Source organism: Kogia breviceps, chromosome 6 (genome assembly GCF_026419965.1).
Source record: "Kogia breviceps isolate mKogBre1 chromosome 6, mKogBre1 haplotype 1, whole genome shotgun sequence".
Taxonomy (NCBI): domain Eukaryota; kingdom Metazoa; phylum Chordata; class Mammalia; order Artiodactyla; family Physeteridae; genus Kogia; species Kogia breviceps.
In genome coordinates, this window is record NC_081315.1 from 105,740,533 (window position 1) to 105,764,482 (window position 23,950).

Consider the following 23,950-nt stretch of genomic DNA (forward strand, 5'->3'; position numbering starts at 1 on the left):
CCACTTCAGATCTAGGGACACATCCAGACTGAAAGTGGGGGGATGGAAAAAGATATTCATGCAAATGGAAAACAAAAGAAAGCTGAAGTAGCAAGTCTCATATCAGAAAAAATAGACATTAAAATAAATACTATTACAAGAGACAAAGAAGGACACTACACAATGATCAAGGGATCAACCCAAGAAGAAGATATAACAATTGTAAATATGTATGCACCCAACATGGGAGCACCTCAATACATAAGGTAAATGCTAACAGCCATAAATGTGGAAATCGACAGTAACACAATCATAGTAGGGGACTTTAACACCCCACTTTCACCAATGGACAGATCATCCAAAATGAAAATAAATAAGGAAACACAAGCTTTAAATGATACATTAATATGAACTTAATTGATATTTATAGGACATTCCATCCAGAAACAACAGAATATACTTTCTTCTCAAGTGCTCATGGAACATTCTCCAGGATAGATCATATCTTGGGTCACAAATCAAGCCTTGGGAAATTTAAGAAAATTGAAATCATATTAAGTATTTGTTCTGACCACAATGTTATGAGACTAGATATGAATTACAGGAAAAAAATCTGTAAAAAATACAAACACATGGAGACTAAACAATACAGCACTTAATAACCAAGAGATCACTGAAGAAATCAAAGAGGAAATCAAAAAATACCTAGAAACAAATGACAATGAAAACACGACGACCCAAAACCTATGGGATGCAGCAAAAGCAGTTCTAAGCGGGAACTTTATAGCAATACAATCCTACCTCAAGAAACAAGTACCATCTCAAATAAACAACCTAAACTTACACCTAAAGCAATTAGAGAAAGAAGAACAAAACAAACCCAAAGTTAGCAGAGGAAAGAAATCATAAATACAAGATCAGAAATAAATGAAAAAGAAATGAAGGAAACAGTAGCAAAGATCAATAAAACTAAAAGCTGGTTCTTTGAGAAGATAAGCAAAACTGATAAACCTTTAGCCAGACTCATCAAGAAAAAAAGGGAAAAGACTCAAATCAACAGAATTAGAAATGAAAAAGGAGAAGTAACAACTGAACTTGCAGAATTACAAAGGATCATGAGAGATTACTACCAGCAACTGTATTGAAATAAAATGGACAACCTGGAAGAAATGGATAATTTCTTAGAAAAGCACAACCTTCTGAGACTGAACCAAGAAGAAATAGAAAATATAAACAGACCAATCACAAGCAATGAAATTGAAACTGTGATTCAAAATCTTCCAACAAACAAAAGCCCAGGACCAGATGCCTTCACAGGTGAATTTTATCAAACAGTTAGAGAAGAGCTAACACCTATCTTTCTCAAACTCTTCCAGAATATAGCAGAGGGGGGAGCACTCCCAAACTCATTCTATCAGGTCACCATCACCCTGATACCAAAACCAGACAAAGGTGTCACAAAAAACGAAAACTACAGGCCAATATCACTGATGAACATAGATGCAAAAATCCTCAACAAAATAATAGCAAACAGAGTCCAGCAGCACATTAAAAGGATCATACAGCATGATCAAGTGGGGTTTATCCCAGGAATTGCAAGGATTCTTCAATACATGCAAATCAATGTGATAAACCATATTAACAAATTGAAGGAGAAAAACCATATGATAATCTCAATAGATGAAGAAAAAGCTTCTGACAAAATTCAACACCTATTTACAATAAAAAACCCTCCAGAAAGTAGGCATAGAAGGAACTTACATTAACATAAAGGCCATATATGTCAAACCCACAGCAAACATCATTCTCAGTGGTGAAAAACTGAAAACATTTCCTGTAAGATCAGGAATAAGACAAGGTTGTCCACTCTCACCACCATTATTTTACGTAGTTTTGGAAGTTTTAGCCACAGCGATCAGAGAAGAAAAAGAAATAAAAGAATCCAAATTGGAAAAGAAGTAGTAAAACTGTCACTGTTTGCAGATGACATGATAGTATACATAGAGAATCCTAAAGATGCCACCAGAAAACTAGTAGAGCCAATCAATGAATTTGGTATAGTAGCAGGATACAAAATCAATGCTCAGAAATCTTTTGCATTCCTATACACTAATGATGAAAAATCTAAAAGAGAAATTAAGGAAACACCCCCATTTACCATTGCAACAAAAAGAAAAAAATACCTAGGAATAAGCCTACCTAAGGAGAGAAAAGAACTGTATGCAGAAAACTATAAGACACTGATGAAAGAAACTAAAGAGGATACAAACAGATGGAGGAACATACCATGTCCTTGGATGGGAAGAATCAACACTGTGAAAATGACTATACTACCCAAAGCAATCTACAGAATCAGTGCAATCCCTATCAAACAATCAATGTCATTTTTCACAGAACTAGGACAAAAAATTTCACAATTTGTATAGAAACACAAAAGACCCCGAATATCCAAAGCAATCTTGAGAAAGAAGAACAGAGCTGGAGGAATCAGGTTTCCTGACTTAAGACTATATTACAAAGCTACAGTAATCAAGACAGTATGGTACTGGCACAAAAGCAGAAATATAGATCAATGGAACACGATAGAAATCCCAGAGATAAACCCACACACATATGGTCACCTTATTTTTGATAAAGGAGGCAAGAATATACAACAGAGAAAAGACAGCCTCTTCAATAATTGGTGTTGGGAAAACTGGACAGCTACAAGTAAAAGAATGAAATTAGAACACTCCCTAACACCATACACAATAATAAACTCAAAATGGATTAAAGACATAAATGTAAGGCCAGACACTATAAAACTCTTAGAGGAAAACATAGAACACACTATGACATAAATCATAGCAAGATCCTTTTTGACCCACCTCCTAGAGAAATGGAAACAAGAACAAAAATTAAGAAATGGGACCTAATGAAACTTAAAATCTTTTGCACAGCAAAGGAAAACATTAAAAAGACGTAAAGACAACCCTCACAATGGGAGAAAATATTTGCAAATGAAGCAAATGACAAACGATTAATCTCAAAAATTTACAAGCAGCTCATGCAACTCAGTTTCAAAAAAACAAACAACCCAATCCAAAAATGAGCAGAAGACCTAAATAAACATTTATCCAAAGAAGATATACATATTGCCAACAAACACATGAAAGAGTGCTCAACATCACGAATCATTAGAGAAATGCAAGTCAAAACCACAATGAGGTATCACCACAAACCAGTCAGAATGGCCATCATAAAAGAATCTACAAACAATAATTGCTGGAGAGGGTGTGGAGAAAAGGGAACCCTCTTGCACTGTTGGTGGGAATGTAAATTGATATAGCCACTTTGCAGAACAGTATGGAGGTTCCTTAAAAAACTAAAAATAGAACTACCATATGACCCAGCAATCCTACTACTGGGCATATACCCTGAGAAAACATAAATGAAGAAAAGTCATGTACCAAAATGTTCATTGCAGCTCTATTTACAATAGCCAGGACTTGGAAGCAAACTAAGTGTCCATTGACAGATGAATGGATAAAGAAGATGTGGCACATATACACAATGGACTATTACTCAGCCATAAAAAGAAATGAAATTGAGTTATTTGTAGTGAGGTGGATGGACCTAGAGTCTGTCATACAAAGTGAAGTAAGTCATAAAGAGAAAAACAAATACTGTATGCTAACATATATATGGAATCTAAAAAAAAAAGAAAAGAAAAAAAGACAAATGGTTCTGAAGAACCTAGGGACAACACTGGAATAAAGACGCAGACGTAGAGAATGGCCTTGAGGACACAGAGAGGGGGAAGGGTAAGCTGGGATGAAATGAGAGAGTGGCATTGACATATACACACCACCAAATGTAAAATAGATAGCTAGTGGGAAGCAGCCATATAGCACAGGGAGATCAGCTCGGTTTGTGATCACCTAGAGGGGTGGGATAGGGAGGGTGGGAGGGAGACCCAAGAGGGAGGAGATATGGGAATATATGTAATTATATAGTTGATTCACTTTGTTATAAAGCAAAAACTAACACACCATTGTAAAGCAATTATACTCCGATAATGATGTTAAAAAAATACTCGTAAAAGACACATTTTCTAGAACAATGCATTATTTATGAAAGTATGCAATCCATTCATAGAATTACTTTTAATACAAACTTGTAGTTTTACCAATGCAGTCTAGATATTTACATACATATATTGCAATGAATGCATTGTCTTTTCCAAAACTATATGCAGTTATGGGCACATTTATTCAATTAAATAAACAGTATATAAATCAGCACCCTTAACCGAAAGTAAATTGAGTGCATGGTTTATACTGCTACAAGCAAATCTCCACAAGATAGTAAGAGTTTTACTGTTTTCTTTTTCCTCTATTCAAAGCCTACGAAACAAAGGAAAAACCTTCAACTTGAATTATATAGCCACTGACTCGATGATCATTCTGTTTTTCAGGGGAGGCAACGGAGCCCCTTCTGTTCACTACCACAAGTGTGCACATCAGCCTATCACTCCTTTTGTTTATGGATCTATAGCCATGAGATAACGTATCTGCCAAGTCAAGGGCTGTTTTCAAAACTAAACCAAGCAAAGCCGATTCTGACTTTTGCTTTCTTTCTTCTGTTCCACATGAGCTGCCCTCAGAGGAGATGTTTCATTGAGAAAGTCCAGGTCAGTAAACACCCCCAAACCTCAGAGAAGAACAGAGAAAGAGTAAGACCAGTGTGAGCCAAACGACTCCTCTCTAGGAGGAAGAAGAGACTGAAGAGGTTCATTTCAATCGGGAGAGAGGGATCTTTATTTACATCACTTGCAAAACCTTCCAACAGCTTGAGTCTTTGAACTTTACTGCACACAGATGTGGAGCTTTCACTTGAAATCCCCCTCCCTTTGGCAGTGAGGAGGACTCATAGCTCTTTGGGGCTTCAGATTGATAAGTAATTTCCTGATTCATTTCCAAAGCATCCTCCCAGGCTTTGAGCAGAGGCAGGGGGAGAGGAACCAGCCAGGCCCACGCTGTGTGGAGATGTCACTGCCTACACAGACCTCCCAATGGTTCGATCGAGCCTGAAAGAAGGGTTTGTGAACCTCACAAACAAAAATAAATCTCCTCCTCTATCAGTTGACTCACTCCCCAAATCACACTTGAGAAATTGCACAAAGAGTCTAGACAATATTTGCTCTAAAAGTGTAAAATTCAAGTTGAACGGCATCTTATATTTCTTGCTGGGGGAAATTGGGGGCACCTTTGATGGGTCTTCAGGGCAGGTCGTGATTGTTTTCTCATGAGCCACTTTAGAGAATGTTCTTAGAGACCAGGCCATCCAGCCCCTTCAGTTTACAGAGGAAGAAGATCAAGATGAGGGGTGACAGGCCTTGACCAGGATCACACAGGACGTGAGGGGAAGGATTGGAACCAAAAGGCCTCCTGGCAGTCAAACCAGAACTCTGTCCCCTACAGGTAGGTGGAGACAGACACAAAATTTTGAGGTCTGGCTCTTGATCTTTAGGACACATGTCACTGGATACTTCTGTCCTTAATTCTTCTGTGTCTCAGTTTACCCAGCTGCAAAATGGGAATCCTAATAATAGGTCTCCTTGCTTGGTCATGCAATATGGTGATCTCTATGAATAACCATCATCAAGGATGAAAGCAAGTACACTATATGATGGACTTTTATCAACCTGGCCCAAATTACACGCTTCTCTTCTCCTTTCCATTCTTATGTTCCACCAACATTATTTTCTGTGCTAGAAGAAGCCATCAAGTGACTTTGGGGAAAAAGGAAACTATTGGTTGGAAAATGGTATGGGACATGGAGAATACTTTTTACCTTGGAAAACCAGGTCAAGATCAGATGACTAGGTAGAGCAAGGCCTGACATTTGCTATGGAAAGGACACTGGGTCTGGAATCAGAAAATCAAGGCTTGGCCACTCTGCCTCTAACACTTATCAGCCAAGGGAGCCCCATTTAAATATTCCAAACCATAGTGTCATCCCTGGAGACATGATCCCTGTCCTGCTGTGCTCACCTCCTTTTGCTGTGGTGAAATTCAAATGAGGTCTTCATTGAGATGGTGTTTATCAGCCTGTGCAGGCTTTGAAATTGGAAAGCAGTGTTTGCCAGCATTCAGCACAGCACTTCACACAGAACACATTGTTGATGGGGTGGTGCAACTATCACTTCCCATTTCATCTGTGGCATTGGCTCACAACTCTTAGTGCCTGAGATCCTGGGTCCTTGGTCTTTTGTTTTTCTCCTTTTAAGGAGTATATTTCACCTTTCTTCCCTGTCATCCCATCTCTTGGCACCTGTCTCCCCATGTTGGCCACTCCTGGTTTTCTTAGAGTTTAAGTGTCCTTCCATTTCTCATGTAACAGTAAGAATAAAAACAAGGAGAAAACATTTTGCTCAATCACATGGAAAAGCATCTGAAGTCTTGACACACACTGGACCTTTGTTTTGGAAGTCGTCACAACCAAACACCAAATAAATTGAGGTCAGCCTCATTTTTGAAAATGCTCAAGCCCCAAACCAGCTCATGTTTAGTTATTCCACCACTTCCTTTGCCCTTTCATAAATCTATTCTTTAAATGTCATTGCAGTTAAGATTTGCACTTGATCATCTATAAGAGCAATTTTCTAAGTGAGCCAAGTTTTAGTCGGCTTGGGCTGCCATAACAAAATATCATAGACTGGTGGCTTCAAAAACAGAAATTTATCTTCTCACAGTTCTGGAGGCTGGAAACCTGAGATCAAGGAAGCAGCATGGTCGGGTTCTGAGGAGAGCCCTTTCCCTTGTTTGTAGACTGCCTCTTGCTGTGCATGCTCACAATGGAGAGAAGGAGAGATCTCTTTCTCTCTTCCTCTTTTTATAAGGCCACAGTCCTTATGGATCAGGGCCCCACCTTTATGACCTCATTTAACCTTAATTACCTCCTAAAGATCCTATCTCTAGATACACTCACATTGGGGGTCAGGGTCTCAACATATGAATTTTTTGGGGGGGACACAAATTCAGTCCATAGTGAACCTGGAGAAAGTGAGAGAAGAGAACTAACATTTATTGAGCCCTTAACAGGCATAAGGTCCTGCTAGTTTCTTTTCTCAGTCAATCCTCACAACTATGATAGTTGGCATTTCCTTTTCCAAGGTCACAAAGCCAATAAGGGGCCATGTCCAAATGTAAACTGTGGTAACCAAAACTCTGCCCTTTCCATGACACATTCTGCCTCCACCTCTTTTTCTCTCCTTGATTCTGAGCCAAGAACCTCTACTTCTCTTTCATGCTAATTCTTAGTTCAGTTGCATTGAGGCAGGACATTGTTACCCACAGCACCTTGAGAAGGCAAAGGAGGTAGAGGCAACTCTGTGGTTTCCCTTGGGGTTCCCACTGAGTTTAGGCTGACAGCTGTGGAGAGCCTGCCCAGAATGTTCTCTCCCTGCTTTCTTCTCAGCCTCTTTTTCATTGATACATTTTTCTCATCATTTCAAACTCAACTTGTGTTCCTTCCTCAGGGAAGCTTTCTTTGACCTGCTCCTCACCTACCTTAGCTCTCCCTTGCTTCCTCTTATATATTATCCTATGCTTCCCCTTCATAATTTTTTTTCCTTTTGTAAAATTTCATGAATGTTTCTTCACAGGTGTAGTAGTTGTTACAATAGCTATAATACTTCTAAGATAATTTGCATAATGTTTGTCTTTCTACTGGTTTGTAAACTCCCTGAGGGCAGGGATGTTTTTCCCACTGAAGTATCTGTAGCAATTAGACCGCTAACAGGAGGACCTATAGGGAAGGAAGGGAGGGGTAGGAAAACGTGAACAAAGGAAAATAAATAGTAGAAAGAGGTTAACAGATTCCTTTACAGTCATGTGACTGGCACATATATGCCTGAGAGAGAGCTCCATCTAATTGGAAACTTTATTAAGTCTTCTGCATACCACCAATTTTATTCTCCTTGTTATTTTGCATGGGGGTTCTAGATTTGGCTGATCAAGGATGGAGTTGTTAGAGTAAGGAAGGGTAGCTGAGGAACAGATCTTGTGTCACACCTGTTGGCCTGCTTGTCCACCTCTGGACTCCTATAAGGGCAGCACAGCCTGGCTCTCTGCACGATGGGGATGCCTGTTCATACCCCATCAGACTCAGTCTCTTTCAGGAAAGAGAGGAAGTAAGACCTTGGTGGGACAGGGTATGAAGAGGTATAGGGCCTGCCAGGAGGAATTTGTTACCAGGGATAGACATTCTCAGCTAAAGAAACCACATGCACGAAGACATGAAAAGATGGTGTTTTTTCTTCAGAGAACTACAAGGAGTACACTTTTGTTGGTGGCTGGCAAGGAAATGTGATACTATAAATAAAAGAGTTAGATAAATATTTTGTGTTTTCATTATTATCTATTTCTCAGCATTGTTTGGTGGGTCAGTGAGAGAGTTCATGTGGAATTGTTTTAAAAACTGGAAAAATCTGATGAAAACTTGCTTATTATAAATTATTTTGGATGAAGATAGCTTGAAAGAGATACCAAGGAATTATGCTGGGAAACCAAATTATTTAAGAATTTCTTTTATTTATAAACTGAAAATTTATAATTTTCTTTTATTTTTAAACTGAAATTTTAAATTTCTAATTTCTAATTTCCTTCTTCGAATTCCCTTTTCAAAGACTAGATTATAAATTTATAGTATCTGTTAAATATCAGTGAGCTGGGGTATATGTTTTCAGCTTGGCACCACCCATCCCTAGACCTTTCTACTCTCTCTTACAGACCAGGGAGTGGGAGCCTGGAACGACATTTCCCAGAATCCCTTGCAGTCAGGGTCCCTGATCAGAGCCAGCCAAGGAGGGCACTCACAAGGATGTGAAAGGCAGAAAGGACTAAGAGGACATTCTTTGGTGGCAGTTACAGGCAGCGTGAAGACAGTCAACTGATGCAAGGTTTACAGGAGCTTCTATGTGAGATTCTGTAATCACACATTAGTGTGGCTTCCTAGCAATCCTGCCCTTCTGGGTTTCCAGCAAAACAGTATGTTCTTTCTTCAATTGTTGGTTCTACAACCGCCTTTTAAAAAAAGCTTTTTATTTAGAAATAATTATACATGAATCAACTAGTGTATGTAATATACTAATATAATATATAATAATATTATTATACTTAATTAATATATAATAATTTATAATTTTAAATCAGAGGAAGTTGAAAAGTTGCATAAAAACCAAATAAAACAAAAACTAGCCTCCCTCGAGGGTGACATCTTACATCACTGTAATAGGAGATCAAAACTGGAAATTGGCATCAGTGCAATAGTATTAACTAGACTACAGGACTTATTCAGATTTTAGCAGTTTTTGCATGGATTCCTTTGTGTGTTGTATAGGTCAATGAAATTTGATCCTACATATAGATTCTCTATAGTTTTTTTAATGATTGTTTAAGGCTTTGATTCTCATCTTGAATCCCTACCTAGAGTGATTTTTACCTAACTGAATCCTGACTGGTATGATGGATAATTTCCTGGTGTTATCTCATATTTAAAGCCTTGTAGTTAAGTTTTGTTTCTTACATTTATTTACTCAATTAACATATTGCTCATTGGGGTACCACATCATACAGGTCAGAATGGTCATCATTAAAATGTCTACAAATAACAAATGCTGGAGAGGGTGTGGAGAAAAGGGAACTCTCTTACACTGTTGGTGGGAATGTAAGTTGGTGCAGCCACTGTGGAAAACAGTAAGGAGATTCCTCAGAAAGCTAAAAATAGAATTACCATATGGTCCAGCAATACCACTCCTGGGCATATATCCAGACAAAACTATAATTCAAAAAGATACATGCACCTCTATGTTCATAGAAGCACTATCCACAATAGCCAAGACATGGAAACAACCTAAATGTCCATCGATAGATGAATGGATAAAGAAGATGTGGTACATATATACGATGGAATACTGATCAGCTATACAAAAGAATGAAATAATGCCATTTGCAGCCACATAGATGCCAACTAGAGATTACTATACTAAGTGAAGTAAGTCAGAAAGAGAAAGACAAATACCATATGATATCACTTATATGTGGAATCTAAAATATGATACAAATGAAACTACCTATGAAACAGAAACAGGGTCATGGACATAGAGAACAGACTGGTGTTGTCAAGGGCGAGGGGGTTGGGGGAGGGATAGAATGGAAGGTTGGGGTTAGCAGATGTATACTTTTATATATGGAATGGATACAACAAGGTCCTACTGTATAGCACAGAGAACTATATTCAATATCCTATGATAAACCATAATGGAAAAGAATATAAAAAAAGAATATATATATATATATATGCATAACTGAATCACTTTGCTGTACAGCAGAAATTAACACAACATTGTAAATCAACTATACTTCAGTTAAAAAAATGAAAAGAATTATTGCTCATTGGCACTTTTTTCCATCTGTTTTTTTACCCACTGTCTTGCCCAGGGCATTGTCACATTACATCATTTACTGCAACAGATTTTTAGCTATTTCTTGGGCTTTTAATTGCTATATTCTCAAAGTCATCCTTATCATAGTGGATCAAAAATACAATACTATTTTAATCATTCCTAAATAATGGTAAAATAATTTACATGTGATGACACAGGAAACAAAAAATTAGAGGTATAGGAATTGGATTGGAGGAAGTGAAGATTATTATTATTGACAGATAATACAATTGTGCACCTAAACAATGCAAACACGTTTTAAAAGGCTATTAGAAATTATGTATCTTCAATATGGCTGCCAGATTAAAAAAGAATACACTAAAAACAGCTTTCCTATATTCCCCAAATAATCATATATAGAATAGAATGTTTAAAAAAAATATCAAAAATCCTTGTGATAGCAAAATGAGGCTGGCTTTTCTGCAGAGGAAGGGGAGATCAGCCTCTCCCTAACTCTGGGCTGTGTTTTCTCACTTGGGCACTTAATCAGCTTAACTTGTGCAAAGAGACTCACAAAATCTTGGTAAAAGATATATTTTTCCCTTCAGATTCTTACCTCTGACTCAATAACTACAAGTGATACAAATCTGGTCTTGGGAAAGCCAGTTTTAGCAACAAACACTATAACATTGTTTGTCCCTAAGGAGCTAGATACATTTCCTCCCAAAGTGCCCTCGTCTGCAGAGATGCCCTCTGACTTCAACTTAAATTAAAAAAAAAAAATTATTTCCCATAATGCATTGAAATGACTTGAAACCACTTCTTTCAGAACTTAATCTTTGCATTACATTCCACATTTAATTGGCTTTCCCAGAATAAATGAACTGTCTGCCCTACAGGACTATGCAAGCCTTCATTCTCTCTACTAATGAACTAAGAAGAAATCCTTACTAACATTTGTTAAGTGCTGACACTGTTCATTGATTATTTCTAGGCATTGTCTTAATTAATCCTCACACTCATATGGATAGAAAATTAAAGTCACTTATCCAAAATCTCAGGGCTACCAAAATATAAAACCAAGATAAGAATCAGGTAGTGAGGCTCCAAGCATTTTCAATGTCACCAGAGTATACTGCTTTTCTTGTGGGTGACAATACTTTTCTTCCCACAAAAGTTTAAAAATCATTAGAGTCTGAGTGTCAGCCTGGGCTCTCAGGACACTGCTATGCATGAGCCCTAATGAACTGCATTGGCTACATCACCTTAGTCCTAAAAAGTAAATTTGTGGGAAAATGTTATGTAAACAAATGGTACAAGTGGTATTACGTATTGACAAAAATTGTAAAATTGATGTGAATGCTGTTATTTGGAAAACCCAAAGGTAGTGGACGTCCCAAGTATGTGACCCTGACTGGTGGATGGAACCCCTGTCATGAGAGAGCATTTGAATTTGCCTCCAAAGTGGAGTTAATTATTTAGAAATTCAGCACTTTAATAAGGGCAACAAAATTCTCATCCCTCACCAAAGTTTAATTCAGAAGGCTCTGTTTTCCTCAGGATAACCCTCCTTCAAAGACTAGACATTGCTTTCTTTCTAATTTTATTTTAAGATTTTGATTGAAAACAATCAAATGCAGGCCCGGCTTCAAAGCATAGTTTGTAACCAAGAAGGATTTCCTGGTTTACATTGTTTAATTAATGATAATATTGATTTAAAAGAAGAAAGAGTTCCCAAATCTCAGCAATTTCCATTAGTAGTAGATGCAACCCGTATGTAAACAATTAAACCAAAATGTTCCTTGAAAGAATTCAATCTAAAGTTCTTCCAGTCTCCAGTCTACTCATTTCACAATCATCACCATCTTCTTTGCTTTGCTTTTTTTCTCCCCAATTTTTTCATTCTTCATGCTCAGCATCAGGACCATGCTGTCTCAGCAAGCCCACAGTAATTGCACATACACTTCTTGTCCTAATCAACAGTGAAGTTTCCATTTACTTGGTGGATTAACCACTATACATGTATTTAGTGAGGCTGGTGTGTTTTAGTCAGACAACACATAACAGCTCCTTTGAAGATCACAAGCAAATCTAAATCGCATGTTATTTGAAAGGTGACTATGTTGCCAAACAAGAAAGGCAAAGAAAAAGAAGAAAACAAGAGAGAGAAGGAAGTTGGGAAGGAAGAAAAGTATGAAAGGAAACAGGAAAAGGGAGAAAGAAAAACACTGAAATAAAAACAAAGAAAACAGAGGGGGAAGGCAAAGCAAAGGAGCAGATCATGTAACTCTAAATAAAACACATGGTCTATGCATTTTTCCATGGGACTATCTATAGAAATAGTATTTCCTTATTTTGTTGGTTTTGAGGGTACCATAGCACGTCATTCTTCTATTGATGCAACAAACTAATAAATTGACCTAACAAGACCTCAACTGCAGTTAAGATTTACACTTACAAGTGCTATCTTTGAGCAGGGTGATCAGCTGTCCTGGTTTGCCTGGGAATGAGGGGATTCCCCAACGTGGGACTTTCAGTTTTAAAACGGATACGTTAGATAAACCAGGAAGGTTTGCATGGGACTGAGGAATTTTCCAGGGTGTGAGACTTATACCTTGCTAACACCAAGAAAATCCTGGGCCAACTGAGAAAAGTTGGTCACTTTGTCTTATGTCCTTTGACTATAGTGTAGGAAACTGTTCAGCTAATTTTAGCACATCTTCTGTGTGCCAGGATGTGTAATAAGTGCTGTACCTCCTGTAGTGGACATTTTTTTCCCTTCCTGTCTAATATCCCCGTATTCTTTGGGTACTGCTTCACTATCTTTTGTGGCTCTAATCAGGCTCTCATGTATAGTGCCCTTCGCTGCTGCCATCTCCCTGGAGGTGAGAAAATCAACCAGGCTGGACCAAGCCTAGTAGTTGGCACCTGACACAATGGAAATAGTGATTAGTTGAGGGCTGAACATGTAACACAAGAAAAACAGCCTTTGGGAGAGAGCAGTCCCTTTTGCTTCTGGTGAAGACTATCATTGGTCATCCTGTCCACCATACATGATGAAGTCAACAGACACAGGAGGTAGGGCAGCAGAGAGAGACAGAGAGTGAGGATACAGGGCATTATCTGAGCCCCTGGATCCTGCCATGCATGAAGGTGGCACCATTCCTAGATTGTCCAATTACATGAGTTAGTGCATTCTCTCCCCTTTTAAAAACATTCTAGCTTTATTGATGTATAACTGACAAATAAAATGGAAAGATATTTGAAGTGTACATTGTGGTGATTTGATAATATATTCCCTTTTTCTAAAGCGACTTTGAGTCGGGTGCCTGTCACATGCAACAGTAGAGTTGTGACTCGTAGACATTCATGGACTTAGTCTTCTAATCTGGACTCAGTCCTATGAAACAGGTACAGGCTGAACCATATGAAATCACCAATATTTGACTTCTCTTGCCTTCAAATATGGCAATTTCACTTGGTTCAACTTAAGTATTATTTCCATTTTACAGGTGAGGAAAAAACTCAGTGGTGATAAATAGTATGCCTAGTGTTGCACATTTATTAGATAGCAGACCTGGAATCAAATCCAGGTCTGCTTGATTCTTAAGTACACAAATACATTTCCAGTTGTTTATGCTGCCTGACAAAAAGAAATCTCTTTAGAGCTACCTTTTACTATCTAACAAATGCCTTGAAAAGACACTAGGTTATGACTCATTCCCTATGTATGAAGTTGTATATGGTGCCAAACATCTGCTTATTGCTTCCAAAATTCCAGTTGCACTGGATGTTTTATGAAGAGAGGTCTGATACATAAGTGTGTCAAGCAAGATGGAAACCCCATTCAACACTGATGTGCATTTACATTTTGGTAGGGATAAACCTCCAGGCGACCACATATCAGATTTCCAAATTTACTCCAGCTTTGGTTTTCACTGACAATCAAGAGATTCAATTTTTTACAAAGGAGAGGTTCTTTACCCATTCTACTCTCTGTACAGGGATTGTTTAATTGTTTCCCATAACTCAAACTTAATGCATTTATAATGCAGTTGTGTCAGTGAGATAAGCATTCTGGGTATTTTCTTTTATCATCGGCATCCCATGCACTTGCCCACTGAAGCAACAGAATGATGCTTGCTCAGAAAACATTTCCTTCCATGGCGGTGCTCTACATGCTCTAAAAACCTCAGAGAAGGATTTGGAGAAGTTCCTGTGTCATTTTTTTTTTAGCATTTTTTATATGTGAGGCTATTATAATTCAGGATTGTCTATTAATTTTAACAAATGGTAGAGAAAAGAGTCTTGTTACAGCAAGGATGTTATTCTATAGTAAATATCTTTGGCATTATCTGCTGAGCATCTCTTTTGCATGAATTTCCCTCCCTCGCTAACTGGTGGCAGGCTATAGTCACCAGCTATTGCAGCTATAATGCTGCAGCATGATAAAATATCTCTAAAACAAGCATTTCTTTTCTCTCATCATGGTAGGTCCGAAACTTGTCCAAGATCACACACCTGGTAAATGATGAAGCTGAGATTCATTTGTTCAATGGATATCATTGAGCTCCTACTAAGTGCCAAGCAAAAGAAGATGCTGATGAAAACCAAAAGGAAGGCTATTTATGTCTTAGCTGATGACATTGCAAGTGAAAACAATATCATTACAGCTCTGGAGAGAAAATCAAAAATAGAGAATATATCAAGCAGGAAAAATTTGACATGATCTAACAAAGTCAGCAGTGTTGTGTTTGCCAGAGGTTGGGGATATGGACACACTGGCCAGACCAGTAGCTATAGTTAGATCATAACAAGATCAATTAGACAATGCAGATTAAAGGCACTCCAAGGGGAAGCTGGTACTGCATTTTTAATTTCCTTTGTGAGAGAGGACAAAGAAAAGGGAAATATTTAAAACCATTTTTGAGTGTCTATTCTGTGCCAGGCATTGTCACATGAGAAAAATCCACATGGAGATCTTCTGAGAAAAATGCATTTCACATTTCACATCTCTCTGTATATCATTTTCTTTAGGTCTAATGCAAGGATAGTGTTCTTTCCTTTTTTAGCATTGTTTTAGTTTGTGTCTAGCACATTGCAGGACCCCAGTGAATGATAGTCTTCTTGGCAGACTCTGTTAGTTGCTTCTCAATGCTGATTTTGATATTCTTTCTTACTAACAGTGGTCTCATCTGTTTGGGGGCAGCAATGGCACCTGGTAAATACCCATCTTCCCAGACTCCCTGTGGTCAGTGAAGGTCATGTGACCCACCCAGTAGGGACAATAATATTTAAGCAGAGGCTGATGGAAGATGTTGCTGGGAAACTTCCAAAAGGGGAAAGGCAGCTGGTGTCACCTGTTCAGATTTTGTTCTTTGTATTTTGTCTTCACGAAGAAGACAGTTATGACACTGATGTAGACTCAACATCTTGTGATCCTGATAAAGAGAGTCATATACTAAGATGGAAAAGCAGAAAGGTAGAAGGAACCTGGGTCTCTGATGACCTTGTGGAGCCATTGTACCAACCCTTATCTGCAAACCTCCAAACTCACTTCTTTTTAGGTGAGAACCACAAGCCCCTATTTAGCCAGGGCACTGAAGTTGAGTTTCTGTTATAATACATGAAGTCAGACGTTCTTGATTGGCACAGCTCTACTTCACCTTCCCACCATGTTCTCAATATGGACTATTTTCAGATTTGTGTATAATACTTCATGGTTGCAAAAGATTTGGCCTCTTTTTGAACAAACTTTCTGGAATAGTTCACTTTTCTTTCTAAATGAGGCATTATTTGGCTGCAATATAACAAAATGCTGCTTGAAAGAAAACACCAATGTCTTTTTTTTTTTAAACCAGTCATCCAATACACAATCATGATAGCCTACAGAAACAGCTCCAAGCTGGCTGAATGACTGTGCTGAGCTTGATTTTGCCAACCATGGCAACATAAGAGAAAACAAAAATCTGAGCTTAAAATAAAAAAAGACATCCAATGGAAAGTGATGCAAGCAAGGAATTCATAAGGCTTCTTTTAAGGCTTGCACTCTTTAATCCTATAATTTCAGCAGTGAAATTTGCTGGAAGAAAAGCAAAGAATTTCAGGGCAGAGAATCCAGCTTCAAATCCCCACTGAATCACTTACTAGCTGCAGAATTTGGGACAAGCCTTTTCATTGGTTTAGGCTTTAGTTTTCCATACTGCAAAATTATGATGATAACAACAACAGACAACAACAACAACAGTACCTACTTAAAGAGGTGATATAAAAGTCAGGTGATGTATGTGAAAGGGATCTGTATGTACTAATATATTACACAAGCTTTCATTGTTATTGAGAGGTGAAAATACACGTCAAGTATGAAACAGCACTGTTTGTCTAGTTGCTTTCTAGCACGGATGCATGGTCTAGAGGTGTGAAACTGAGATGCTAAAGGATATATGGACTATAAATTCTCTGTTGAAGATGATCAATGAAGGTCTTGCATGGTTATAATTAAATGTTTCTGCAAACGTAGGCATCAGTCAGTAATGGCGGTGGGGAAAAAAGGAAGAAAATGATAATTTTTTTGAGGACTTATGGCTCTTTGGTGTTTTACATATATGATCTCCTATAATTAATTGGAGGTGTGAAGCTGCATCCACAAATCCTCCAAGGACAGAGCTTTTACATTTACATAAGTGGAGTTATCCTGGGTGCAAAGTTGGTGGGATGGCATTGCTAAGGCAGAAGGTTGAGGAATGATGACTCAGGTAGGTAAGTCTGGGTCTGGACCAGGCTGAGGGGAAAGGTCTGGGATCTGAAGTTAGATTATTAATCACTCACGGAAAGATGAGAACCTCCTTAACCTTGGATTAAGCCCCTTTATCTGGAGGAGAAGAGGGGAAAATAATTTCTAACCATTAAGATGGGCTCCGTCAGCTCTCCATGCTTATACCTCCTAGGTAATAAAGAATGCAAACATTTTGCTGTGTGGCTAGCACTGTGCTGAATACTTAAATTATTAAGTCACTTATCTCCACAACAACCCTGTGAGGTAGGCACTATGATTATCCCTCTCTATTCCTCTATTTTCCAGATGAGAAAACTGAGGAATAGAGAGTTTTAGTGACTTGCCCCATATCACCCAGTTGGATTAGAATTAAGGTAGCCTGGCTCCAGGGCCCTGCATTTCATGATGTTGTTATTTTACCTCTTAAGGGGAGAAATAAAGCAGAACATATGTCAGACAGCTGGGCTGTGAATCTTGAGGACTCATTTCCTTAAGAAAGTCCAAAGAGTTCATGTGGTTTTTTTTGGTGAAATAAAGGCTGAAGAATTGTCCAGAGATCCTTTTGGCTTCTCAGTGAATTAAAATGTAACCATCTACTCATATACAGCAAAGTTTCTCATTATTCTGATGTGAGATTTAGGAATTTGGGAAGACATCTGGCATTTATTTATGCCATTTGGGTTTTGAAATTCAATATTAACTTCTTATAATAAAAGAGAAGAAGTCAGAGTGGGCCAGATTAGCAAAATCTGACACACGGGACATAGACAGGCGAACTTGGCTTTACTCTCTAGCTAAAATATTGCTCCAAATACCCTGGACCATTCCTCTCCAAATGAAAAAACACATTTTTGAAATAATTTTGACCTTCTGTATATATGTCAATGGAATAGGCTGTATTTCAGGGTTTTCTTTCTCTTCCATATAACTTTGTAAATGCTCAAGTGATTCACATGCCCATGCTAAGATTAAATATGGCACCAAGAAAATTAGAAAAGTATCAGGTTGACTGTGTCAGTTTTTCATTCTGATTCTGGGGAGGCAGCATGGGTTTCAGAGACAGGCAGCCAAGATTGGTTTTGCCAGTTGTGTAATTTCTGGATAATCTCCCCAAACCAGTTTCTAAACCTAGAGGATATCTCAAGCAGAAGGTGTGAGGTGGAAAGCAAGGATAAAAACGGGATATTTCAGATGGCTCATTATGACCAAAGTGGAAATTACTTGTGAGGCCAGTTAGGTGATGGAACCTAAGAGGTAAACTCATGAGAAATCTTGAGTCCCAAGCCAGGTGTTTGGACTCTTTCCTGAAAGCAATAGGGAACTACCAAAGGGCTGTTTTAATTGTAATCTTTTAAAACACTGAACAGAATTGTGTTTTTAAAATTACGAATGGAATAGCTTATTGTAGAAAAAAATAGATAAAGAAGAAGGGAAACACTTTGAACTAAACTTCGAGAGTTTTGTTAACCTCTTGGGAATGCTTTCCTTTCTTATAGATGGATGTTTTAATAAAATGTAATCAGATTGTAACCACTCTTTTATAATCTTCTTTTCTATTACAATTTTATAAATACCTATGTAAGTAAATGTAGATTTGTTCACATTGTCATTTTAATAGCTGTTTTGATGTGCCATAATTTCTTTAATATTGTTCTGTTCTTGGGTGTTTCCACATGTTGGGATAATAAAGATCCCTGTAATGAACACCTAAACTAAATTTTATTTTATTTTTTTGTGGGTTTTAAATTTTGGCCATGCCACACTGCTTGCGGGATCTTACTTCCCCGACCTGGGATTGAACCTGAGCCGTTGGCAATGAAAGCATGGAGTCCTAACCACTGGACTGCCAGGGAATTCCCTGTAACTAAATTATAGCACATGTCCATAATAATTTCCTTAGTATAAACTTTAAGACATGGAAGGATGTGCTTATTTTAAAGAGTTTCACATATTTTGCCAAGGTACTCCTCAGTAAAATTGTTTATTGATACCTTGACCAGCAGAATTTGAGGCTACTCATTTCATTCTAGAGCCTAAGCAGGACAAGTCAGTTAATTTCTGATGGATTAGAAACAATGTTCCAAGAAAGCATCAAAGATGGTGAAATTAGAGTAATTACGAGGAATGGGGATTTCGAATGTGGAAAATTGTGAACCTGAAAGAGGGAACTGGTAGTATCTTCAGATATTTGAGAGACCACTGTGTGGAAGGAGGATTGACCCTGTTCTGGGTAATTCTCAAGGACAGAGCTAGGATCAATTAGTAGAAGTCCCAGGAAGAGAGTCTGCCTTAATAGGAGGAAGTTTTTTTGTTTTTTTAAAAAAAATCAATTTCATGCTAAAATATGCAAATGGCCGATGTAGTATCTTGGTAAGATGTCTCAGGGATAATTCCAGTTGTTGTCTGTGTCCTTTCAAGGAAAAAAACCAATTCTACAATGCAACATTTTATTTTTTTCAACATCCATGATGTCCTCTGGGCTAGTTAATACTTACACATCTTAAAAATAAATTGAGTTGATAGAAATTGACCGGAGTCCTGCCAGGCTGAGTTTAAATGCAAATGTTAAGTGTGTGAATAACTTTTAGATAAAGTCAATACTCATTATTTGTGAATTCTGTATTTGCAAATTTGCCTACTTGCTTAAATTTATTTGCCACCCCCAAATCAATACTCATAGTGCTTTCCTGGTCGTTTGCGGATATGCACAGAACTGCAAAAATTTGAGTCACCTGACATGCATGTTCCCAGCTGAGGTCAACCAAGACTATGGTTTACTTTCTTCTTTCAGCTTTCGTACTATAAACAAGTATCCATTTCACAGTCTATAGACTGTCATGTTTTTTGCACTTTTTGTTTATTGTTGGTGATTTTGCTGTTTAAATTGGCCCCCAAGCAGAGAAGTGCTGTCTAGTGTTCCTAAGTGCACAAGAAGGCTGTGATGTACCTTATGGAGAAAATATGTGTGCTAGATAAGCATCATTCAGGCATGAGTTACATTTCCGTTGCCTGCATTCAATGCTAATGAATCAACAATATGTATTAAAGTGTCTTAGGTCAATTGCTGAAAATGCTGTGACCAGAAACTTCCAGGAACCTAACTTTGTATTTCCCCTAGGAGAAATGAATTTGCTAATTCAGCCTTTGGAATGACCTTAAAGGGGACATAGCTACTGTGAACAGCAAGAACTGACTATATGTGCTCTTAAAAGACTGATGGAGTCCTTTTGCTCACAGACCCCAACTCTCAAACGCCTAGTCACCCACCCCAATCCCAAAGCCCTGATTATTCAGAGGATAGCTGGCTGTCCAAGTGGAGTACTTGAGGCTTTTCAGGGAGCCAGACCATGCTATTACACCTGCTAGACCTTGATGGAGGAGGCCAAACCCAACCAAGTCAGGGGTCAGGGACAGCCCAAGTCTAGTGATGTTGCCTTTTTCTGTGATGAGTTATTTAAATATAGTCTGTCCTCTAATAGTTAGAGCCTGTGTTTTCCTCCTATTTAATCTCCCTTAACATAGAGCACAGTTTCAAGTGACATGAAAATCTTTCTGGATGGGGAGTAGCAGTGAACCTTAAGGAGCCTTAAATAAAACTGTTGTGAAAAGACCAAAACTCTAATTTGAAAAGATACATGTACCCCAATGTTCACTGCAGCAATATTTACAACAGCCAAGACTTGAAAGCAACTCAAGTGTCCATCAACGGATGCATGGATAAGGAAGATGTGGTATATATATATGTATATGTATATATATATATATATATATATATATACATACAATGGAATATTCCTCAGCCATAAAAAAGAATGAAATAATGCCATTTGCAGCAACATGGGTGGAACTAGAGATTATCATACTAAGTGGGGTAAGTCTGACAGAGAAAGACAAATATCATATGATATCACTTATATGTAGAATCTAAAAAACTGATACAAATGAACTTATTTACAAAACAGAAACAGACTCAGGGACACAGAAAACAAATTTATGGTTACCAAGGAGGAAAGGGGGCATGTCTCCTTCCCGACTGTCCTCTGTGGTTTGCCTGTGAGAACTGCTGATAGCAATATGTCTTCAGGAAATGCCAAAATTAGGCACCATGCTCCCCGTTTAAAGCAACTGCTGTAATGCCAGATGGTCAGTTCAAAGATATCAGCCTATCTGACTACAAAGGAAAATATGTTGTGTTCTTCTTTTACCCTCTTGACTCCACCTTTGTGTGCCCCATGGAGATCATTGCTTTCAGTGATAGGTCAGAAGAATTTAAGAAACTCAACTGCCAAGTGATTGGTGCTTCTGTGGATTCTCACTTCTGTCACCCAAGAAACAAGGAGGACTGGGATCTATGAACATTCCCTTGATATCAGACCCCAAGCGCATCATTGCTCAGGACTATGGGGTCTTAAAGGCCAATGAAGGCATCTCATTCAGGGGCCTTTTTATTATTGATGATAAAAGGTATCCTTAGACAGATTACCATAAATGACCTTCCCGTTGGCCGTTCTGTGGATGAGACACTGAGGCTAGTTCAGGCCTTCTAGTTTACTAACAAACATGGGGAAGTATGCTCAGCTGGCTGCAAGCCTGGCCGTGATACCATCAAGCCTGATGTCCAGAACAGCAAAGAATGTTTCTCTAAGCAGAAGTGAGCACTGGGCCATTTTAGGGCCAGACTGCAGTAGGTGGCCATGAGAACAAAACTATTGTCTTTTGTACTATTGTCATGCTTAAAACACAGACCTGGGCTTCCCTGGTGGCACAGTGGTTGCGAGTCCGCCTGCCGATGCAGGGGACATGGGTTCGTGCCCCGGTCTGGGAAGATCCCACATGCTGTGGAGCGGCTGGGCCCGTGAGCCATGGCCGCTGAGCCTGTGCGTCCGGAGCCTGTGCTCCGCAACGGGAGAGGCCACAACAGTGAGAGCCCCGCGTACCGCAAAAAAAAAAAAAAAAAAAAAAAAAAAAAAATTAAAAAATTAAAAAAAAACACAAAAAAACCCACAGACCTTACACTCAGCCCAGATGTGGTGTGGGTCAGGACAGGCCTTTCCTGCAGGGGTTGGGGAGGTCAGCCTTTCTTCCTCTGGAGGGAATGGCCTGAGCTGTATTATGGGGCAGGCTAACTGATGTGTATAGTTGTAGGGTATCACTTTTGGTCTTTTGTAGTTTTATTAAACTTGAGCTGAGACCTTATTGATTCTTCATTTTAGGGGGGCATTAGCCTTTGAGTGTCAGAGGAATTTACTTTTTGCTTTCCCTCTTTAGGGGAAAATGAGGTGTGAGAGCTGCCTCAGAATCAGGAAATTATATTAAGGGGAAATGCAAGTAGATACAGGGAATGGACCTGAAGCAAGGTGTTTCATTTCACCATATCTGGAGAAGAGCAAGACCTACTACAGTATTGGCCAAGGCACTGCAATTTATGCTATAGGCTGGGTTGCAGGTTAAGAGCCCAATGAGATTACTGACATTTACTTTTTTTTTTTTTTTTTTTTTTGGTACGCGGGCCTCTCACTGTTGTGGCCTCTCCCGTTGCGGAGCACAGGCTTCGGACGCACAGGCTCCGCGGCCATGGCTCACGGGCTCAGCCGCTCCAAGGCATGTGGGATCTTCCCGGACCAGGGCACGAACCCGTGTCCCCTGCATCGGCAGGCGGATTCTCAACCACTGCGCCACCAGGGAAGCCCTGACATTTACTTTTTTTTTTTTTTTTTTTTTTTTTTTTTTTTTTTTTTTTTTTTTTTTGCGGTATGCGGGCCTCTCACTGTTGTGGCCTCTCCCATTGCGGAGCACAGGCTCCGGATGCACAGGCCTAGCGGCCATGGCTCACGGGCTTAGTTGCTCCGCGGCATGTGGGATCTTCCCGGACCAGGGCACGAACCCGTGTCTCCTGCATTGGCAGGCGGATTCTCAACCACTGCGCCACCAGGGAAGCCCGACATTTACTTTTATACTACTGGGAGGACTGTGTGAAAACCTGGATCTTGGTCTCTTTTGATATATGCCTGGTACTGGTTCTGTAAAAGATCAGAGATATAGGCTTCAGTAGCTTTGGAACTAAAAGAGGGAGGGGGAGACAAACACAAGCGCTGGTGTTCATAGGGTAGGACTTTCTGTGTCAAAAGCACAGTGCTGAGCACCTTGTGGTTTCCCTGGGTTTCTATCCTTGATTTAAGGGTAGTTCTTTCTTGTCCTCATATCATTGTCCTGAGGGAGGGTTGTCAGTGGGGCAAAGGTGGATTTCTCCTGGGCTCTTGAAGCTAAGGCAGATTCAGGACTGAGAATCCTTCTGTATATCATGTGGTGCCCTTCTAGACACCTTCCAGACACGGCTGCCCCAGCCTCCCTACCCCTCCAATATTCAGACAAGGATTCCCGGGGCCTTCAATAATAGCTTATTATATGCCAGTCACTATTTCATATTTATTCAGTCTCCATAATAACCCTCTGAGGCAGGTATGGTTATTTAGGGGATAGTTGCTTCTTAAGCCCTGTAACAAGTAGCATCTTGAAGCACTGCAGAGAAATGGTAACAGATAATAATCCCATATTCCAAGGCAGGTGGCAAGTCTGGATCTGCTTTGGTCTTTTGACCAAACTTCTTTGAGCCTTGTTATCTTCATTTAAGATCTCTATTATAATTCTTTATCAAAAATGATCATCTTGTACCCAATAAAAGTCTTGTCTAGCCGAAAAGAAAAAGAGGAAAATGGGGGATGGATAATTAGGAGTTTGGGATTAACATATACACACTACTATATATA

General features: G+C 39.0%; 1 protein-coding gene and 1 pseudogene across 3 annotated transcripts in view; one reads left to right on the top strand and one right to left on the bottom strand.

Annotated features, from left to right (window-relative positions):
* Positions 1 to 23,950, bottom strand: part of C1QTNF7 (C1q and TNF related 7) — a 137,464-nt gene that overhangs the window by 91,692 nt on the left and 21,822 nt on the right. The gene's annotated exons all lie outside the window — the stretch shown is intronic.
* On the top strand, positions 21,258 to 21,838 carry LOC131758760 (peroxiredoxin-1 pseudogene; annotated as a pseudogene).